The sequence below is a fragment of the Bos javanicus genome, chromosome 3 (genome assembly GCF_032452875.1).
Source record: "Bos javanicus breed banteng chromosome 3, ARS-OSU_banteng_1.0, whole genome shotgun sequence".
Classification (NCBI taxonomy): domain Eukaryota; kingdom Metazoa; phylum Chordata; class Mammalia; order Artiodactyla; family Bovidae; genus Bos; species Bos javanicus.
Window position 1 is genome coordinate 87,329,564 of NC_083870.1, and position 18,475 is coordinate 87,348,038.

Below are 18,475 nucleotides of genomic sequence, written 5' to 3' on the forward strand. Positions count from 1 at the left end.
GAGATGCTTATGTTGTTTTTCTTCTTATATCTACTAATATCATGAATCATTCTGAACCATCCTTGCATTGGATTAAGCCCAACTTGGTTATGATGTATTATTCTTTTCATTGATTGCTTCATTCTGGTTTTAATGTTTCATTTAGGATTTTTTTAATCAATGCTAGTGCTAAATATTTCTTGTGTAATCTTTGTTAGATTTTGATAGCAGTGAATTCTCATTTGTTAAAAAAAAAAGAAAGAAAACTTGAAAGTTTCTATTTTATAACCTGACATAGTTTGAATAGAACTGTTAGTATCTGCTTTTAAAAGTTTTGTAGGGTTTTCTTTCTTTTTTAAAAAACATTTCTCTATTTTTGGCTGTGCTAGGGCTTTGCTGCTGTGCTCCGGCTTTCTCTGGTTGTGGTGAGTGGGAGCGACTCTCTAGTCGCTTCTTGCTGCGGAGCACAGGCTCTAGGTGCGTGGGCTTCAGTAACCGCAGCTCCCAGGCTCCAGGGCACCCGTGCAGTGGTTGTGGGGCATGGGCTTGTGTGCCCCTGGGCATGTGGAATCTCCCCAGACCAGGGATGGAACCAGTGTCCGCTGCACCGGCAGGTGGATTCTTAACCACTAGACCACCAGGGAAGTTCTGTAGGATTTTCTGGTGAAAGTCTTTAGGTGTGAAATTTGAGAAAGGGAGGACCTTGTTATCTAGTTTCTCTATGTCTTCTCTGCAAATCAGTCTGTTTAGATTTCCTATATCTTTTAGGTTCTGTTTGATATACTGCATTTTCCTCAAAAATTCTTTCATCCGGATTTTTTAGAAAAAAAGTTTGCAAAGAAGAATCACATATTTATTTACTGTTTCTTGATTGTACGCCTATGTTTCTAATTTTTAGTAATTGCCCTTTCTTCACACCCCTCTTCCCCACAGCTTTTTCAATGATCAGGTGACCTACTATTTTATTTACTGTACTGTATTAGCTTTCTTAAAAGAATCAGTATATTTATTTATTCATTCACGCAGATTGTTCTGTTTGCTAACATTAAACTTTTTCTCTTTATTAATTTATTCCTTCTGCTTTCCAACAATTGATTTGGCTATTTTTTTCTAAATTTTTGATACATGTTTGGTCCATTGCTTCCTGTACTTTTTAATTGATATGAATATTGAGGTACAAATTTACCTTGGAAACTGATTTTACAATATCCCATGGTTTTAATACATAATAGTCTTATTAATGTTACTTGAAATCCTGTCTGAATTAAAAGTTATTTAACTGAAATACAAATTTATTTTTAAATTTTATTATTTCTACTTCTCTTGCTTTGTAAGAAGAGAATATCGCATAATATTTCTGCATCTTGGAATCTTTTAGTTTGGGCATCTATTGCATAACAAACTTTTGTTGAGTACCAAGCGGGATTCAAAAAATATAAGATATAGTCTCCACTTCCAGGTTACACAGTTTGAAATACAGTTGACCCTCCATATCCACAGATGCCACATCCACAGGTTCAACCAACTGTAGATCGAAAATATTCAGGGGGGAAAAAATAACCAAGAAAATTCCTGAAAGCAAAACTTGAATTTGCTGAACTTCAACAACTATTTAACATAGTATTTACCTTGTATTTACAGCTATTTACATAGCATTTAGATTATATTAGGTATTGTAAGTAATCTAGAGATAATTAAGCATAAGGGAAGATAGGCATAGATTTAACACACATACTACACCATTTTATACAAGGAGTTTGAGCATCTGCAGATTCTGGTATCCACAGGGGTCCAGGGAACCCATTCCCTATAGATACTGAGAGACAACTATATACTAATTAGATTTGCTTTATATTTGTTATTTACATATTTATTACATACTTTATTTATCCATCCACTTGATATGTCAGAATCTGAGAAGATAAATTACCTTTTAATATCCTGGTTTTATTGTTGTTAATGGATGTGAGTGTTGGACTGTGAAGAAAGCTGAGCGCCGAAGAATTGATGCTTTTGTACTGTGGTGTTGGAGAAGACTCTTGGAGAGTCCCTTGGACTGCAAGGAGATCCAACTAGTCCATCCTAAAGGAGATCAGTCCTGGGCATTCATTGGAAGGATTGATGCTAAAGCTGAAACTCCAATATTTTGGCCACCTCATGTGAAGAGTCAACTCATTGGAAAAGACCCTGATGCTGGGAGGGATTGGGGGCAGGAGAAGAAGGGGATGACAGAGGATGAGATGGCTGGATGGCATCACTGACTCGATGGACATGAGTTTGAGTACACTCTGGGAGTTGATGGACAGGGAGGCCTGGCATGCTGCGATTCATGGGGTCGCAAAGAGTCGGACACAACTGAGCGACTGAACTGAACTGAACTGAACTGAATGCCTTCTTACATATCTTATAATTTCTGCTTTATGAGTGTTGCTGCTGTGTAGATTGGTACACTGATTTTCAAAATTCTTATAACCTCTCTGTGAATTGCATTCTTTATCATTATAAAATATCCTTCCTTGTTTGATTCAGCATTTTTTAAACCTGAATTCAATGTTTTCTCATATTTAAAGGCAACCTCAGCTTTCTTTCAGTTTGTATTTGCCTATTACACATTTCTCCCTTTTTAACATTTCTGGGTTACTTTGAATTTTGCTTTGTGATTCAGTTAGATAGTCTTTTCTTTTTATAGTGAGTTAAAACCCATTTATACTTATTGATATAAGAGATGTGTTTGGCTCTTATTTCTGTCATCTAATTGCATGTTATACTCTCAGCTCTACATACATTTTGTCTTTAAAGTAATGTGTTTTTTGCACCAACTTCATTGAAGTATAATTCTCATATGATAAAGTGAATATCTTCAAAATGTATACTCTGATAAGTTTTGACATGAGCGAGTGAACTGACTGACTGACATATATATGCTCATACAACCATCACTACAATCCAGGTAGTAAACATATTCATCATGCCCCAAATCTTCCTCATATTCTTTGCAATCTCTCCCTCCCATCCTATTCCACTTACCACTCACATCCCCAGCAACCATAGCTCCACATTCACTACGAAGAAGTGAAGTCAGAAGTGAAGTCAAGTCGCTCAGTTGTGTCCGACTCTTTGCGACCCCATGGACTGTAGCCCACCAGGCTCCTCCGTCCATGGGATTCTCCAGGCAAGAGTACTGGAGTGGGGTGCCATTGCCTTCTCCAGGGGATCTTCCCGACTCAGGGATGGAACCAAGGTCTCCCACATTGCAGGTAGATGCTTCAACCTCTGAGCCACCAGGGAAGCAATATAATATAACATTCACTATAGATTTGTTTAAAATTTCTATATTTTCAACTGATGGAATCATACAATATATATTCTTTCTTTGTCTGACTTTTAATTCACACACATAACTTAATATTCATCCTTATTGCTGTGTGTCTAATACTTTATTCCTTTTTATTGGTGAATTGTACTGTATTATATAAATATACCACAATCTGTTGACCCATTCTCCTGTTGATGAACATTTATGTTGTTCCCAGTTTTTAGCTATTACAAATAAAGCTGTGAGAAACATTCCTGCATGCATGCATACTAAGTTGCCTCAGTCCTGTCCAACCCTTTGCAACTCTATGGACTATGGCCTACCAGGCTCCTTTGTCCATGGGTTTCTTCAGGCAAGAATACTGGAATGGGTTGCCATTTCCTCCTCCAGGGGATCTTCCCGACCCAGGAATCGAACCCACGCCTCTTACATCTCCTGCATTGGCAGGCAGGTTCTTTACCACTAGCACTGCCTGGAAAGCCCAAACATTCATATGCACACTCATATTAATATTGTTTTAAAAATTCTCTCTCTGCAACTTCCCTGGTGGTCCAGTAGTCAAGAATCGACCTGCCAATGCAGGGAACATGGGCATGATCCCTGGTCTGGAAAGATTACACATGCTGTGAAACAACTAAGCCTGGGCACCACAGCTATTGAGCCTGTGCTCTGGGGCCCAGGAGCCGCAACTACTGAAGCCCACAAGCCCTAGAGCCCATGCTGTGAAACAAGAAAAGCCACTGCGATGAGAAGCCACACACAGTAACTAGAGAGTATCCCCTACTCTCTGCAACTAGAGAAAAAGCCCATGCAGCAACCAAGACCCAGCACAGCCAAAAATAAAAAATAATTTTTTTTAATTCTCTAACTTTAAAGTTATTCTCTTAGATTATACCTAGAAGGAGAATGACAAAGTAGGTGCCTGTTTACTATCTCAAGAAACTTCCAAACTATTTTCCAAAGTAATTGTACCATGTTTTAGTCCTATGATCAGTGCATGAGAGCTCTGGTTGTTCCTCACCTTTGCCTATGCTTGTGATGGTCAGTCTTTCTAACAGTGCTTATTCTAGTATACATGCAGTGGTATTTAATTATGGTTCACATTTGCCTTTCCCTTCCCTGGTGGCTCAAACAGTAAAAGCATCTGCCTACAATGCGGGAGACCTGGGTTTGATCCCTGGGTTGGGAAGATACCCTGGAGAAGGAAATGGCAGCCCACTCCAGTATTGTTGCCTGGAAAATCCCATGGACAGAGGAGCCTGGCAGGCTGCAATCCATGGGGTTGCAAAGAGTCGGACATGACTGATCGACTTCACTTTCACTTTCAATGATGTTGATAATGATATATGGATGTGATAGTTGAACCATAACGGCTGAGCACCAAAGAATGATGCTTTTGAATTGTAACGCTGAGGAAGACTCTTGAGAGTCCTTTGGACTGCAAGGAAATCAGTCAATCCTAAAGGAAATCAACCTTGAATATTCATTAGAAGGACTGATGCTGAAGCTGAAGCTCCAATACTTTGGCCACCTGATGTGAAGAGCTAACTCAGTGGAAAAGATCCAGATGCTGGAAAGATTGAAGGCAAAAGGAAAAGAGGGTGGCAGAAGATGAGTTGGTTAGATAGCATCACTGGCTCAGTAGACATGAATTTGAGCAAACTCCAGGAAATAGTGAAGGCCAGGGAAGACTGGCTTGGTGCAGTCCATGGGGTCGCAGAGTTGGACATGATTTAGGGACTGAACAACAACAAAAATGGTGCTGGACTTCTTTTTGTATGCTTACTTGCCACCCACATTTCCTTTGGTGAAGTGACCGTTCAAGTCTTTGGGGTTGTTTTCTCAATATTGAGTTTTGAGGATTATTTGTAAACGTCCAACTCTTGATTAACATCAGTTTGAATTCTGTGGGTCCACTTGTATGTGCATTTTTTAAATAAACATGCACTAAATGATCTTTGGTTGGTTTAATCCATGAATGTGGAACTGAATATGAATGGCTGCTAAAATTAAATATGGATTTTTCAGCCATGCCCACTGAGTCGGTGATGCTATCTAACAATCTCATCTTCTGCTGCCCTTTTGCCTTCAATCTTTTCCAGCATGAGGGTCTTTTCCAGTGAGTCAGCTCTTAGCATTCCTTACCCCTGCATTGTTCAAGGATCAACTGCAGTTTACATATAAGGACTTTACAGATGTAAGCTTTACACACATTTTCTCCCAGTTAGTGGCTTGTCTATTCATTCTGTTAATAGTATCTTTCAAGAAAAATGAAGTTCTTAATTTCTGTTGAAGTCTAATTTATCAGTTTGTTCTTATATGGATTATGCTTTTGATGTCATATCTAAGAAAACTTTCTAACCCACGGTCACGAAATCTTCTCCTACGCCTTTTTAAAAGACGTTTTATATTTTCAGGGTTTCACATTTATATCTACAATCTGTTTTGAGTTAATGTTTGTGCAGGATGCAAGGCATAGATCAAAGTTCAATATTTTTGTAATTAGATATAGATTATCCAGTTGCATCTAGTGGTTTCCATGTTTTTATATCTTTATATAATACCTGTAGTTCTCTCTACTTTTTGGACAGTATCTATTAGTTCACTACTCTGAGTGATGACATGATTAGTGTGCTTGTCTTCCTCTTCTTAATAAACCAATTTTAGTCAATAACATTATATTTATTATTATTACACAGATACTTATGTTCAGTTCAGTCAGTTCAGTCACTCAGTCGTGTCCAACTCTTTCCATTGACTGCAGCACTCCAGGCCTCCCTGTCCTTCACCAACTCCTGGAGTTCACTCAGACTCATGTCCATTGAGTCGGTGATGCCATCCAACCATCTCATCCTCTGTCATCCCCTTCTCCTCCTGCCTTCAATCTTTCTCAGAATCAGGGTCTTTTCAAATGAGTCCATTATTCACATCAGGTGGCCAAAGTATTGGAGTTTCAGCTTTAGCATCAGTCCTTCCAATGAATATTCAGGACTGATTTCCTTTAGGATGGACTGGTTGTATCTCCTTGCTGTCCAAGGGACTCTCACGAGTTTTCTCCAGCACCACAGTTCAAAAGCATCAATTCTTCAGCACTCAGCTTTATTTATAGACCAACTCTCACATTCATACAGGACTACTGGAAAAACCATAGCTTTGACTAGATGGACCTTTGTTAGCAAAGTAATATCTTTGCTGTTTAATATGGTGTCTAGGTTGGTCATAACTTTTCTCCCAAGGAGCAAGTGTCTTTTAATTTCATGGCTGCAATCACCATCTGCAGTGATTTTGGAGCCCCCCAAAATAGTGTCACTGTTTCCACTGTTTCCCCATCTATTTGCCATGAAGTGATGGGACCAGATGCCATGATCTTAGTTTTCTGAATGTTGAGTTTTAAGCCAACTTTTTCACTCTCCTCTTTCATTTCATCAAGAGGCTTTTTAGTTCCTCTTCACTTTCTGCCATAAGGGTGGTGTCATCTGCATATCTGAGGTTATTGATATTCTCCTGGCAATCTTGATTCCAGCTTGTGCTTCATCCAGCCCAGCATTTCTCATGATAGACTCTGCATATAAGTTAAATAAGCAGGATGACAATATACAGCCTTGACATGCTCCTTCCTCTATTTGGAACCAGTCTGTTATTCCATGTCCAGTTCTAACTGTTTCTTCCTGACCTGCATACAGATTTCTCAGGAGGCAGGTGAGGTGGTCTGGTATTCCCATCTCTTTAAGATACTTATGTAATTAAGCTTATATTTCAATTACTTGAGTCTTCAGGTTTTTCCCTGTACTTATTGTATGCTTAGTATAATTTCTTAGTAGTATAAGGTGGGAAATGCTGACAGACATACTCACATTAGAAGTCCCAAATCCATCAGTTCACAATATAGCAACATGTATCTGGGCTCTACTGAGGGCCAGAGAGCCCTGGCTCTCTTAATTACCAGTTCTATTGTGACCTCAGAGTAGATGCCTAATCTATTAAAACCTCAATTTCCTAGTCTTTAGGATGGGATAATATCTCTCTTTTAAAGTTGTGATGAGACTGAAAGAATATAATATATGTGAAATGCTTAGCATGAAGCCTGATGCATAGAGAGCACCTAGAAAATGTTAGACACTGTTATTATTAACACAAGAAAAATCAACAAACAAACATCAAGGTAGTACATACCACACACTAGGTTCCGGGCTATCTGCCTTATAGTCCTATTTCATTTAATATTCACAGTGAATCTATGACAAATGCATTGCCTTCATATTAGAGATGAGGGAGGTTGATAACACAGCCTAAGTCATCCATTGCAGAAGTGGCAATGGTGGGAATTAAGACCCACATATTCTGAGGCCAAGTTCAGAGCTCTCACCAGTACCTCCAGTTGCCTTTATTATCCTGAACTCTGCCCTGCTAATGAAAGCATGCACACACACACACACACACACACACACGTGCCTGCACTCGCTTTATTCTGAGAACAAACTTGGCCTTACAGCTCAGTATGTAGACAGGATACACCTGGACGAATATAATTTGCCTGTTTTTCCAAACACTAGGTTCAGAGTCTGGCTTGCAAACAAGGTACAGATGGAAATCTTCCTGGACTCGGGCCAAGAAGAGGAGAAAGGGTGGGAAAGGTTTGCCCCATGGCCTGCAGTAGCAGTGTTACTTGGAGATTAGCTGGAGGAATCATGCCTTTGACTTCCACTGGCCAGTCCAGCACTTCACAAATTCTTCAGCACCCATGCCCTCTTGGACTTTTCACAGCAGCATTACAGATGAGGAAATGGAGCCTCAGAAACATTAATGTCTTGCCCAAGGCCACAGAGCTAATTGGCGATAGGACCCAGCTAACAACGCAGACCTCCTAGTCCCTTGTCCAGTGCTCTTCTCATGATGTTTCTGCCTTCACAGACAGCATTTACCCTCTCATAGTTCTGATTGTATCCCATAGATGTGTAAGTTGATGTATAACTGGATGTGTCCCTGAGTGCAAGTGTTAGTCACTCAGTCATGTCCAACTCCTTGCAAGTCAATGGACTGTAGCCTGCCAGGCTCATCCATCTATAGAATTCTCCAGGCAAGAATATTGGAGGGGGTTGCCATTCCCTTCTCCAGGGGATCTTCTCCACCCAGGGATCAAACCTGGGTCTCCTGCATTGCAGGGAGATTCTTTGCCATCTGAGTCACCAAGGAAGCCCATGTCCTCAGCACTATACTATGAGCTACAAGAGATAAAAAGACATAAAAATTGTCCCTGTTCTCAATACTTATTCAATCATTTACTCACTCGTTCATTCTAAGAGTTCATTAGGGGTCAGGCCATGTTGTTGTTGCTGTTGTCAGTCACTAAGTCATATCCAACTCTTTGCAATCCCATGGACTGCAGCACGCCAGGCTTCCCTGTCCTTCACTATTTCCCAGAGTTTGCTCAAACTCATGTCCATTGAGTTGACGATACCATCCAACCATCTCATCCTCTGCTGCCCTCTTCTCCTCCTGCCTTCAATCTTCCTCAGCCTCAGGGTCTTTTCCAATGAGCCGGCTCTTCACATCAGGTGGCCAAAGGATTAGAGCTTCAGTATCAGTCCTTCCAATGAATATTCAGGGTTGATTTCCTTTAGGATTGACTGGTTTGATCTCCTTGCAGTCCAAGGGACTCTCAAGAGTCTTCTCCAGCACCACAGTTTGAAAGCATCGATTCTTCAGCACTCAGCCTTCCTGTTGCTGCTGCTGCTGCTAAGTCTCTTCAGTCGCGTCTGACTGTGCGACCCCATAGACAGCAGCCCACCAGGGTTCCCCGTCCCTGGGATTCTCCAGGCAAGAACACTGGAGTGTGTTGCCATTTCCTTCTCCAATGCATGAAAGTGAAAGGTGAAAGTGAAGTCGCTCAGTCATGTCCTACTCTTAGCGACCCCATGGACTGCAGCCTACCAGGCTCCTCCGTCCATGGGATTTTCCAAGCAAGAGTGGGGTGGGATGCCATTGGAGGGCCTAATACCCCTCAAGGACCTCACTGTGCAAAGAAGGAGACAGAATCAGAAGCCAGCTGCTCCAATTCAGGGTGAGAAGCTAAAATAGCAGTATCTGGGGTATGATGAGCATGCTGCTGACAGTACTTCACTTTGCCTGTGGGATCCAGGAAGGCATCCCTGGAAGAAGCTGAGTGTGGAAGGCAACTGAGGAAGTGAGACCCTACACTTGACACCCACCAGGGAGAAGTGAGCCTGTTACACTCAGAGGACCACAGTTGTGGCTCAGGCCTGGTGTAGAGGGCGGGGATGGGAGCAAAACTGAGATCGAGGCAGTGGTCATGCAGAAGAGTTTAGACTCCATCCTATAGATGAGAAGAAGACATTCTAAAACAAAAGCAGAAGAGTGATAACATAAGTCAATTTTTTTTTCAACTTGAGTTATAGTTGATTTACAATATTATGCAAATTTCTGGTATCTAGGATAGTGATTCACAATTTTTAAGGATTATACTCCATTTATAGTTATTATAAAATACTGGCAATTTTAAGCACTATACTCCATTTATAGTTATTATAAAATATTGGCTATTTTCCCTGTGCTGTACAATCTATCCTTGTATCTTATTTATTTTGTTGGTAATAGTTTTTTGAATTCCCTACCCCTAACTTGCCCTTCCCCTACTTCCCTCTCCTCACTGGTAACCACTAGTTTCTTCTCCATATCAGTGAGTCTGACTGAACGGGATTAGCAGCTCACTGGTGCAGCAGGAAGAATGGACCAATGGAGTAGGACAGATGACAGTTGGGGCCCACGCTGGGCAGTGGCAGAGGGAACAGGGAGGATTGCTCTGGCCAACTAAGCTCTACTCACATTTTAAGGCTCAGCACAGACAGCCACTCAGTGGACCTTCAGTCTCATTAGAAATTGCTCCTCTCATGTCCTGAAACCCTTTTCCCAGGTCCACAAGGAGAGGCAGAGTTCAGTGGTGGTGAACAGAAGTGGCTTTTTAGCTGGCTTGGAAGCTTAAGCCATTGCAAATCGCCTCAATGCAGCCTAGCTGTGTGACCTTGGGCAAGTTGCTTATTTACTTTGTTGCCTAGGTTTCCTTATCTATAAAATAAAGATAATAATAGTCCCAATCTCTTAGGGTTACTGTGATGATTAAATGAATGGGTTTAAAGCACTTAGAATGGTGTCTAGCAGTGATTAAGCAGGCAATAAAAGTGGGCTTTTACTACCATCACACCCATTCACTGTAGGGGAATTGTGTGTCTATGGGTGTATCTGACCAGTCTGGAAGCTCCTTGGGGATGGGTATCCTCATGCCCATCAGAGAGCCTGGGCCATAGCAGACTGTAAGGGATTATCTGTTGAATGGAATGGAGATGATAGTGAAGACACATTCAAGAGCTAGGTAGGAGTTAAATCATGCTTCCCTGGGGGACTTAATTGGACATGAGGGAGAGGGTTACTGAGGAGAATAAAATCATTTCCAGATTCTGAACTGGGACAGGAGGATGATGGTGATATCATGATGGAGATAGGGAGTTTAGAGAAGGAGTTGGTTCAGAGGGTAAGTGGCTAATCTGTCCAAGATCAAGTCAATAGGAACTAATGAAGCTGAGGTTGGAACCCAGGTTTGTTCTTATTCCATAGACAGTTTATGTAACCTGCATGTCTACACCCGGCATAGGACCCAGTGCAGTGGGTATTTAATAATGTATAGAAGAGTTGGTGAATGTTTGAATGAATGGATTTCTTTGGTAGATGCCAGGTTATCAGGGTTGGTTTTATTTTCAATGGTAAACAGAGGTCTGCAGAGGTTGGGGAAAAATAAAGAAAGAAAAAAAGAGAGAAAGGAGAAAAGAAAGTCACCATGAAAGACTAAAGAAGAAAGAACTAGTCACCGATATTTCAAGTGAACAAACATGAGGAGCCATCTTCCTTCTTTTTCTCTTATTCTGACATATCTGACATATCCCATATTCTGAGATTTTTTATGATCTCCAGCTTCATAACATACTCTTGCAAACTGCTAGAAAGGATGATTAAAACTACCCACCAGTAAGTTTTGAAAAGCACAAGCCAAAAAAAAAAAAAAGAAAAGAAAAAAAACATGATATCAAGGACTCTAAGAACATAGGAAAATGCCTGATGGCAAAAGGAACCAGTCACACAGGCTCCTCTACAATCCCTATGTCAATCACCACCTCCTCAGAAGCAGGTTTCTTAGGTCAAGCTGCTTGTGGGACTGGCAACTGAGGGCAGAAAGAAATGTCTGCTGATTCCCTATTTGAAATTGATAAGCTCTCCTCCAGTGCAAGCTTGGGAAGTAAGATAGTAATAATTATGATAATCTAATATAAAATTATATATTGTAATATATAATATTAATATATTACTATAATGTAATTATATTCATGCCTATAATTTTGTATTGTTTACTACTTTCAGAAACTGGTGAGTGCTTTCCATGTTATTTCATTTAAACCACCAAATCCTATAAGAAACATACTCTTCTTCCCATTTTGGATGGAGAGACTAAGCCTCAGAGAGATTAAGTAACTTGACAAAAGTCACTCAGCAAGTAAGTGAGGAATCAGGACCTGAACCCCAGCATGCCTTCTTCCAAAGCTCATGATTCAAAGCCTAATCCATGCACCACTTTTCTTCTCTACTCCTCTAACTTTGGGACTGTGCATGGTTTAACTGTATCCATGTAAGCCTAGCTAAGGCAGAGAGCTCACATTCTAACTCCAGGTTTGACAAGATAAGAGTGTTCCTGATCAAATGCCCTTTGTCAGCCCAAAGGAATTACAAGTGTGTTGTGCAGGGATCAATTCTTCGGCACTCAGCTTTCCTTCTAGTCCAACTCTTACATCCATACGTGACCAGTGGAAAAACCATAGCTTTGACTAGACAGACTTTGTTGGCAAAGTAATGTCTCTGCTTTTTAATATGCTGTCTAGGTTGGTCATAGCTTTTCTTCCAAGGAAAATTTCCTAGAATTGATGCTTTTGAACCGTAGTGTTTGAGAAGACTCTTGAGAGTCCCTTGAACTGCAAGGAGATCAAACCAGTCAATCCTAAAGGAAATCAGTCCTGAATATTCATTGGAAGGACTGATGTTGAAGCTGAAATTCCAATACTTTGGCCACCTAATGTGAAGAACTGACTCACTAGAAAAGACCCTGATGCTGGGCAAGATTGAAGGCAGGAGGAGAACAGCATGACAAAGGATGAGATGGTTGGATGGCATCACCAGCTCAATGGACATGAGTTTGAGTAAGCTCCGGGAGTTGGTGATGGACAGGGAAGCCTGGTGTGCTGCAGTCCATCAGGTCACAAAGAGTTGGACATGACTGCAACTGAACTGAACTGTGCAGGGATCAAGAAACATGGATTCAGAGAACTGGGTCCTGATGCTGACTTTGCCACTCACTGGCTATGAGGCTTCAGTTGGATCATTTAAATACTCTGGGCCTCTGGTAGTTTCTTAGTTTTCATCCACCTGCAGTGTGGCAGACCTGAGTTCAATCCCTGGGTTGGGAAGATCCCCTGGAGAAGAAAATGGCAACCCATTCCAGTATTACTGCCTGGAGAATCTCATGCACAGAAGACCCTGGCAGACTGCAGTCCATGGGGTCGCAAAGAGTTGGACACAACTGAGTAAATAACACTTTCTTTCATTTTATATCTACTTTTCAGTGTTTAGATATAAAGGTTAAGTTCTTATGAAGCCTTTTTTATTATTTTGATGACTGCAAATAAAGTAAACCCAAACAAGAACTTCTTGGGAAATTTTTTTTGAAAAACAATAAACTCTACAACCTCTTGTTAAGAACCTACCATGTCCAGGACATACTTGAGGAGATACTTGGAATACAGCTTGGTGAGAAGGCCCAATGCGTAGTAGGGGGAAAAGTGAGTGAAGGGAGCCCTGAGAGTGTGTAGGCAGAGCTATTAATCTGTCGTAGAGGACGGGACAAAGGCTGGGTCTGGAAGAGCAGACTGGCATCCAATAGATGGCAGAGCCTTAGAAAAGCAACTGCCTAGACAAGCTCTTGTTTGGTTATCTAGCACCAGCGTGACATACAATTCATCTTCCACACCAGGGTACTTGACAATAAAAGGAGAACTACTGATAATTATGTCAGGACACTGGGTGAAAACCAGAACTTTCTGGGCAAACAAAATCAGATGGCCACCTGACTTTATGCTAACATTTTGTTATTGTGAAGAACAGAGCTCTGAATCTCTTTCCTTAAACCTTATACCCTGTGATGAAAATGCCCTAGGGAAGGCCTCCCCCACCCTGGTTAACTTCCTGAATAAGCTGCCGAGGTTCCCCTAACAATGCTTTTCAGTCCTGTTGTTGGACTTCAGTTATAACACAGTGAATTGTTCTGATTTAGGAGCTCATTTGTGTATCATCCTTAAATTAGCTTCATAGTAATGAAAGGTTTTCCAAACCACATTGATATGCAGCCTTAGGAGTTTGGGTTTTACCATAAAGCTTTTGATAACGCTTTAGATTAGGGCACGCAATGCCTTCACTCTCAGTGTTTCCACTTGTTCTTTGATTTGTTTCTGTGTTTAGCTGCAATTCTAAAAAGGCAGCAAAAGCTCTCTCTTTCCAGGGACTACAGAAGTCTTGGGAATGGAAGAGGAAATCTGACATGTTTGAAAATGGAATTGGTGTCCTCTAGATGTGATATCTGCTGGCATGCCGTGGGCAGAAGGAATAGCATATACCAAGGCATAGAGGCAGGAACAAACATGGAGTATTTAGGGAACTGCATGGAATTCTCGGGCTGGGAACGGGGCTGGGAATATGATCCGAGAAGAGATGAAAAGGGTAGGTTGGGACTAGATGGTGAAGGACCTCGAGTGGCAGCCCTTGTAGTCTGGACTTTATCTTGTTGGGAATGACAAGTCTCTACAGCTGTTCAAGCAGGATATTTGTTTTTGGTGAAAGAGCAAACCAACAAAGCCAGACAAAGTCAGTCATCCTGGAGCCAATTTCTCCTTCAGGTTTTGCAGTGCTGATTTTTCTTCAAACATTTTGTTAACGTGCTCCCTGAAATACCACCCCTAAGGCAATCAATTCTGGTGATCACAAACACAAATTTCTGATTCTTCACATTCAGCCCAACCCCAATCTAGGCCATACTGGAATATTTCAACATCCTGCAGCTCTATCCCCAGGCCAAGACTCTGTGGATGAGGGGCACGGGCAAGGTCCAAAGAGGTGACCTGATCTGTCTTCACTCTTGTAAACTGGCATCTGAAGACTTCCTGGGGTGGGGCAGGGGAAGGTGGTGCACAGGATTTATAATTTCCCTTTCCTTAACCCTCTGGGGCTTCCCTGATGGCTAAGATGGTAAAGAATCTGCCTGCAACTCAGAAGACCCGGGTTCAAGTCATGGGTTGGGAAGGCCCCTGGAGAAGGAAATAGCAAGCCACTCCAGTATCCTTGCCTGGGAAATCCCACGGACAGAGGAACCTGGTGGTCTAGAGTCCTTGGACTCACAAAGAGTTGGACACAACTGAGCGACTTATACTTCACTTGACTTCACTAACCCTCTACCCAAATCGCGTCTGCCTTAAGTCCACTCATGAAGCGAATATAAAAATGACAGCTTTACCTTTTTCAGCTATTCAGGATACCTAGTAATGGACTGGTTGGAAAGATAATAGGTTCCTTTCCCTCAGAGATATTTGAACAGGTTGGCTCCAGGGAGGATTCTCGTAGGCAGTAGGGAATTGGAGTCTAACAAATAAGGACTCTACTGCCTGTCCAACTACTTCTAACCTCTGAGTCTGTTTTCTCAGCTGTAACATAAGGATGACAGTGATACCTCTTTACAGGGTTCTGGAGAAAAATAAACAGGATAATGATGGCACGTTGCACAATGCCCAGCATGACTCAGTAAAAGCTGGCCACAATCACCTACCAGTGCTTGAGGTTTGTCCTTCCATTGGTGAGCCAGGCATTTATTTCTGGGTATAACCTCTTAACTTGGAACATTATTACTCAAGGAAAAGTCCTACAGGAAAAGAACTGATCATCAATATACTATTGAATATTACTCTTCAAAACTATCCAGCTGCAGGAGTCAAACTTCTCTTTCAGCAAGAGAAATAAATTGAGAGAGAGGAAGTTCAGTTCAGTTCAGTCGCTCAGTCGTGTTCAACTCTTTGTGACCCCGTGGACTGCAGCACCCCAGGCTTCCCTGTCCATCACCAACTCCCAGAGCTTGCTCAAACTCATGTCCATCGAATCGGTGATGCCATCCAACCATCTCATCCTCTGTCGTGCCCTTCTCCTCCTGCCTTCAATCTTTTCCAGCATCAGGGTCTTTTCCAATGAGTCAGTTCTTTGCATCAGGTGGCCTAAGTATTGGAGTTTCAGCTTCAGCATCAGTTCTTCCAATGAATATTCAGGACTGATTTCCTTTAGGATTGACTGGTTGGATCTCCTTGCAGTCCTAGGGACTCTCAAGAGATATGAAGAGACAGGCCTAAGTCCACACAGGAAGTTAGAGACATATTTGGAACCAGGTCTTATCCCTTGATCCTGCATGCTCAGTGACATTCTTTTTATGCTTCACTTTCTGTTAACAAGCAAAGTTCAGATCCTCAGCATTCCTGTCATCATTCGCTGGACATCTATCACTCAAGAGATTCACAATAGTGTATCTAGATCTACATGTTCATTCACTCCTACAGCAAGGCCATGAGGCCAATCTTCTTGTTAATTTCCATTTTTATAGGATCCCGGAAGTGAGGCAAAGAGAACTTATATTACTTATTCAATCCTCACAGCCAGCAAGTAGTAAAGCCAAGATTTGAGCCAGGGCAGTTGGGCTTCTAAGCATGTACTTAATTACAACACCATACTTACCCTCCCATGGTGAAAAAGTGTACAGTGTCTGCATCAGAGAAGCACACTCCCTGGAGGAGAGACACAGCCTACCAGGGTGTGCAGTCACACGCTCCAGGCACTGGGAGAACAAAGAGGGAGGGTTTGTTCTACAAGGGGAGGAGGGAGAGAATAAGGAAACTCCCTGGAGGAGGTAACCTTTATCCACTTTCTAGAGCTCTCCCATTTTCCTGTAATTCAGTGAGCCTAGGGGAAGAAAAGGCATTCCCTAATAGATACAGGCATCTCTGCTGAGGCTGGCAGGTGTGGAGTAGCTGGAGCTTAAGAGACACTTTGAAGAAAGGAGGTCAGGACACCAGGTACTAACTCAGTGTGTGTTGGAGGCAACTTCCAGGAGCCTCAACTTCCCCATCTGTATAATGGGGATAATAAGGCCTGCCTTGTGAAGCTGCTTGAATATTAAATGAGGCCACGTGCATATACTTTCTTACCCAGTGTTACTCTTCTTTATTTACCTCTCATAAAACTGTTGATATTTCCCTCAGTAAAAAATTTTAATTGGGCTTTTTTTTTTTTTACTTATAGTAGCATTAGTAATAATCCTGAGTGTCATTATTAGTCATTCGTAATAACAATATAATTAATAACAATGTTAATTGACATTGAGGGCACTAAATACTTAATATGTATAATCTCTATTTATCTAATCTACTTCTCAGAACATATTTTAGAGATGGGTATCATTATCCCCATTTTACAGATGAGGACAGCAAAGCTCAGAGAGATGAAGGAATCTACACAAAGGTCACCTAGCTAGAAAGTAGCAGAACTGGTACCCAGACCCACGTCTGTCTGTCCAGAAAAATGTCCGACAGACAATGCCCCGGGTTGGGAGTTCATGTTGGTCTTGGCAGTATCCCTCGGCCTCTTTCTCAGAAAGAAAACAAACATTCTAAGCGTTTTTACTAATGAGTCGAACACGAACGCCCTAGAGAGTGAGGGAAGAAGCAAGCTGTAGCAGGAAGATCGGTCCATATTTGGAGGGTGGGGCTGGGGCGGCCCCTGAGCCTCGTCGGCCCGCCTGGCAGTCCTGGCGAGAACCGGACTGGACTGGAACCTTGAGCCGCCTTCAGGTGGCTCTGGGCAGCCCACAGGGACTGTCACCTGCCAGGGAAGCCGCACGCTGGTAACCCAGCTCGTTCCCACGTGGGTGGCTCCCAGGCAGCAAGGAGTTAATCTGCTTATCTGATGGGAAAGTTTCCAGAACCCTCCTCCCAGTCCGTGTTTGCTTAGGGACTGGCTCTTCAGAAACTGAAACCAGCAGGACGCCAGGCCCCGCCAGCCCCAGTGGGATCCTGCCCGAGTTTACCTTCTATGGGGAGGCCCGGGAGGGCTGGGCGGAGCGGAGTGTGCAGCCGGGGCAGGGCAGGCGACGTGGCGTCCCGGCTCCCTCCCCGCCTCCCTCTCCGCCTCCCGGGAGCCACCCCTGCCCCCGCCCGGGGACCTGCTCTCGGGCCCGGGGAAGCACGTGGGCCCGCCCCCCCCCCCGCCCCCGGGGTGGCTGGAATCCGGCCCCGCCCCTCACCACCTCTGAGACACTGAGTACACCACTAAACCTCCGGAGTTTCGAGTTTCAGTCTCTTTCACTGTAAAATGGGGATAAATAATGCTTAGCCTCTGAAATCAGTTACATCTATCCAGTGCTTCTGAGCCAAAAGAAATGCTCCATATATGGTCACCGTATTGGTGTCTTTGCTGTTTGGTGGTGTTCTCAAAATGGGTTGGGCAGCCTGCTTCGTGAGGCGGTGAGCTCCCATCACTCAAGCGTGTCAAGCACAAGCTGAATGAGACGGGAAAAAAGGGAAAAAAATTAGAACAGGAACGGACCCGTTCTTGCCGAGTTCAGATACTGACCTCGTCATCTCAGAATCACCTAAGAAGCTCACACCATCTCAGATCCACTGAATCAAAACCCCTGATGGCAAGCTTTTTGGAAGTACTGGCTTCAGCTGCTTCCTTCTGTAAACCATTGATCTAGGCCAATAATCCCTACAGTTGTTTCTCTTCCAAAGACCCTTATGTTATCCCCTCCTACCCCATCCATTGTACAGAGGAAAGGATTTTATTGACCAAACTATATTTGTTAACTCATAATTAACTTATTTACTCTCTATATAAATTATTAACTAAAGACCCAGAGTTCATTCAACAAGCAGTCATTCATTTAACAAATATTTACTGAGTAACCATTATGTGAGAGGTACTGCGTGGGGTACTGGAGTGTGGTATGGGAGCTCTGTCCTCAGGGACTCTCCAGTCTGG

The 18,475-nt window shown here is 42.5% G+C and overlaps 1 long non-coding RNA gene across 2 annotated transcripts; it reads right to left on the reverse strand.

Moving 5' to 3' along the window:
- Window positions 1–272: 272 nt before the first annotated feature.
- On the reverse strand, window positions 273–18,093 carry LOC133244513 (uncharacterized). Of its 2 annotated transcripts, XR_009735435.1 has the most exons (4): window positions 17,523–17,725; window positions 16,175–16,302; window positions 15,225–15,767; window positions 273–9,651 (listed from the first exon to the last, which is right to left on the reverse strand). It is a non-coding gene; the product is annotated as an uncharacterized LOC133244513 (long non-coding RNA). The 2 variants fall into 2 exon arrangements; XR_009735434.1 differs by lacking the exon at window positions 273–9,651 and having other exon boundaries at window positions 11,037–15,767; window positions 17,523–18,093.
- Window positions 18,094–18,475: the final 382 nt, after the last annotated feature.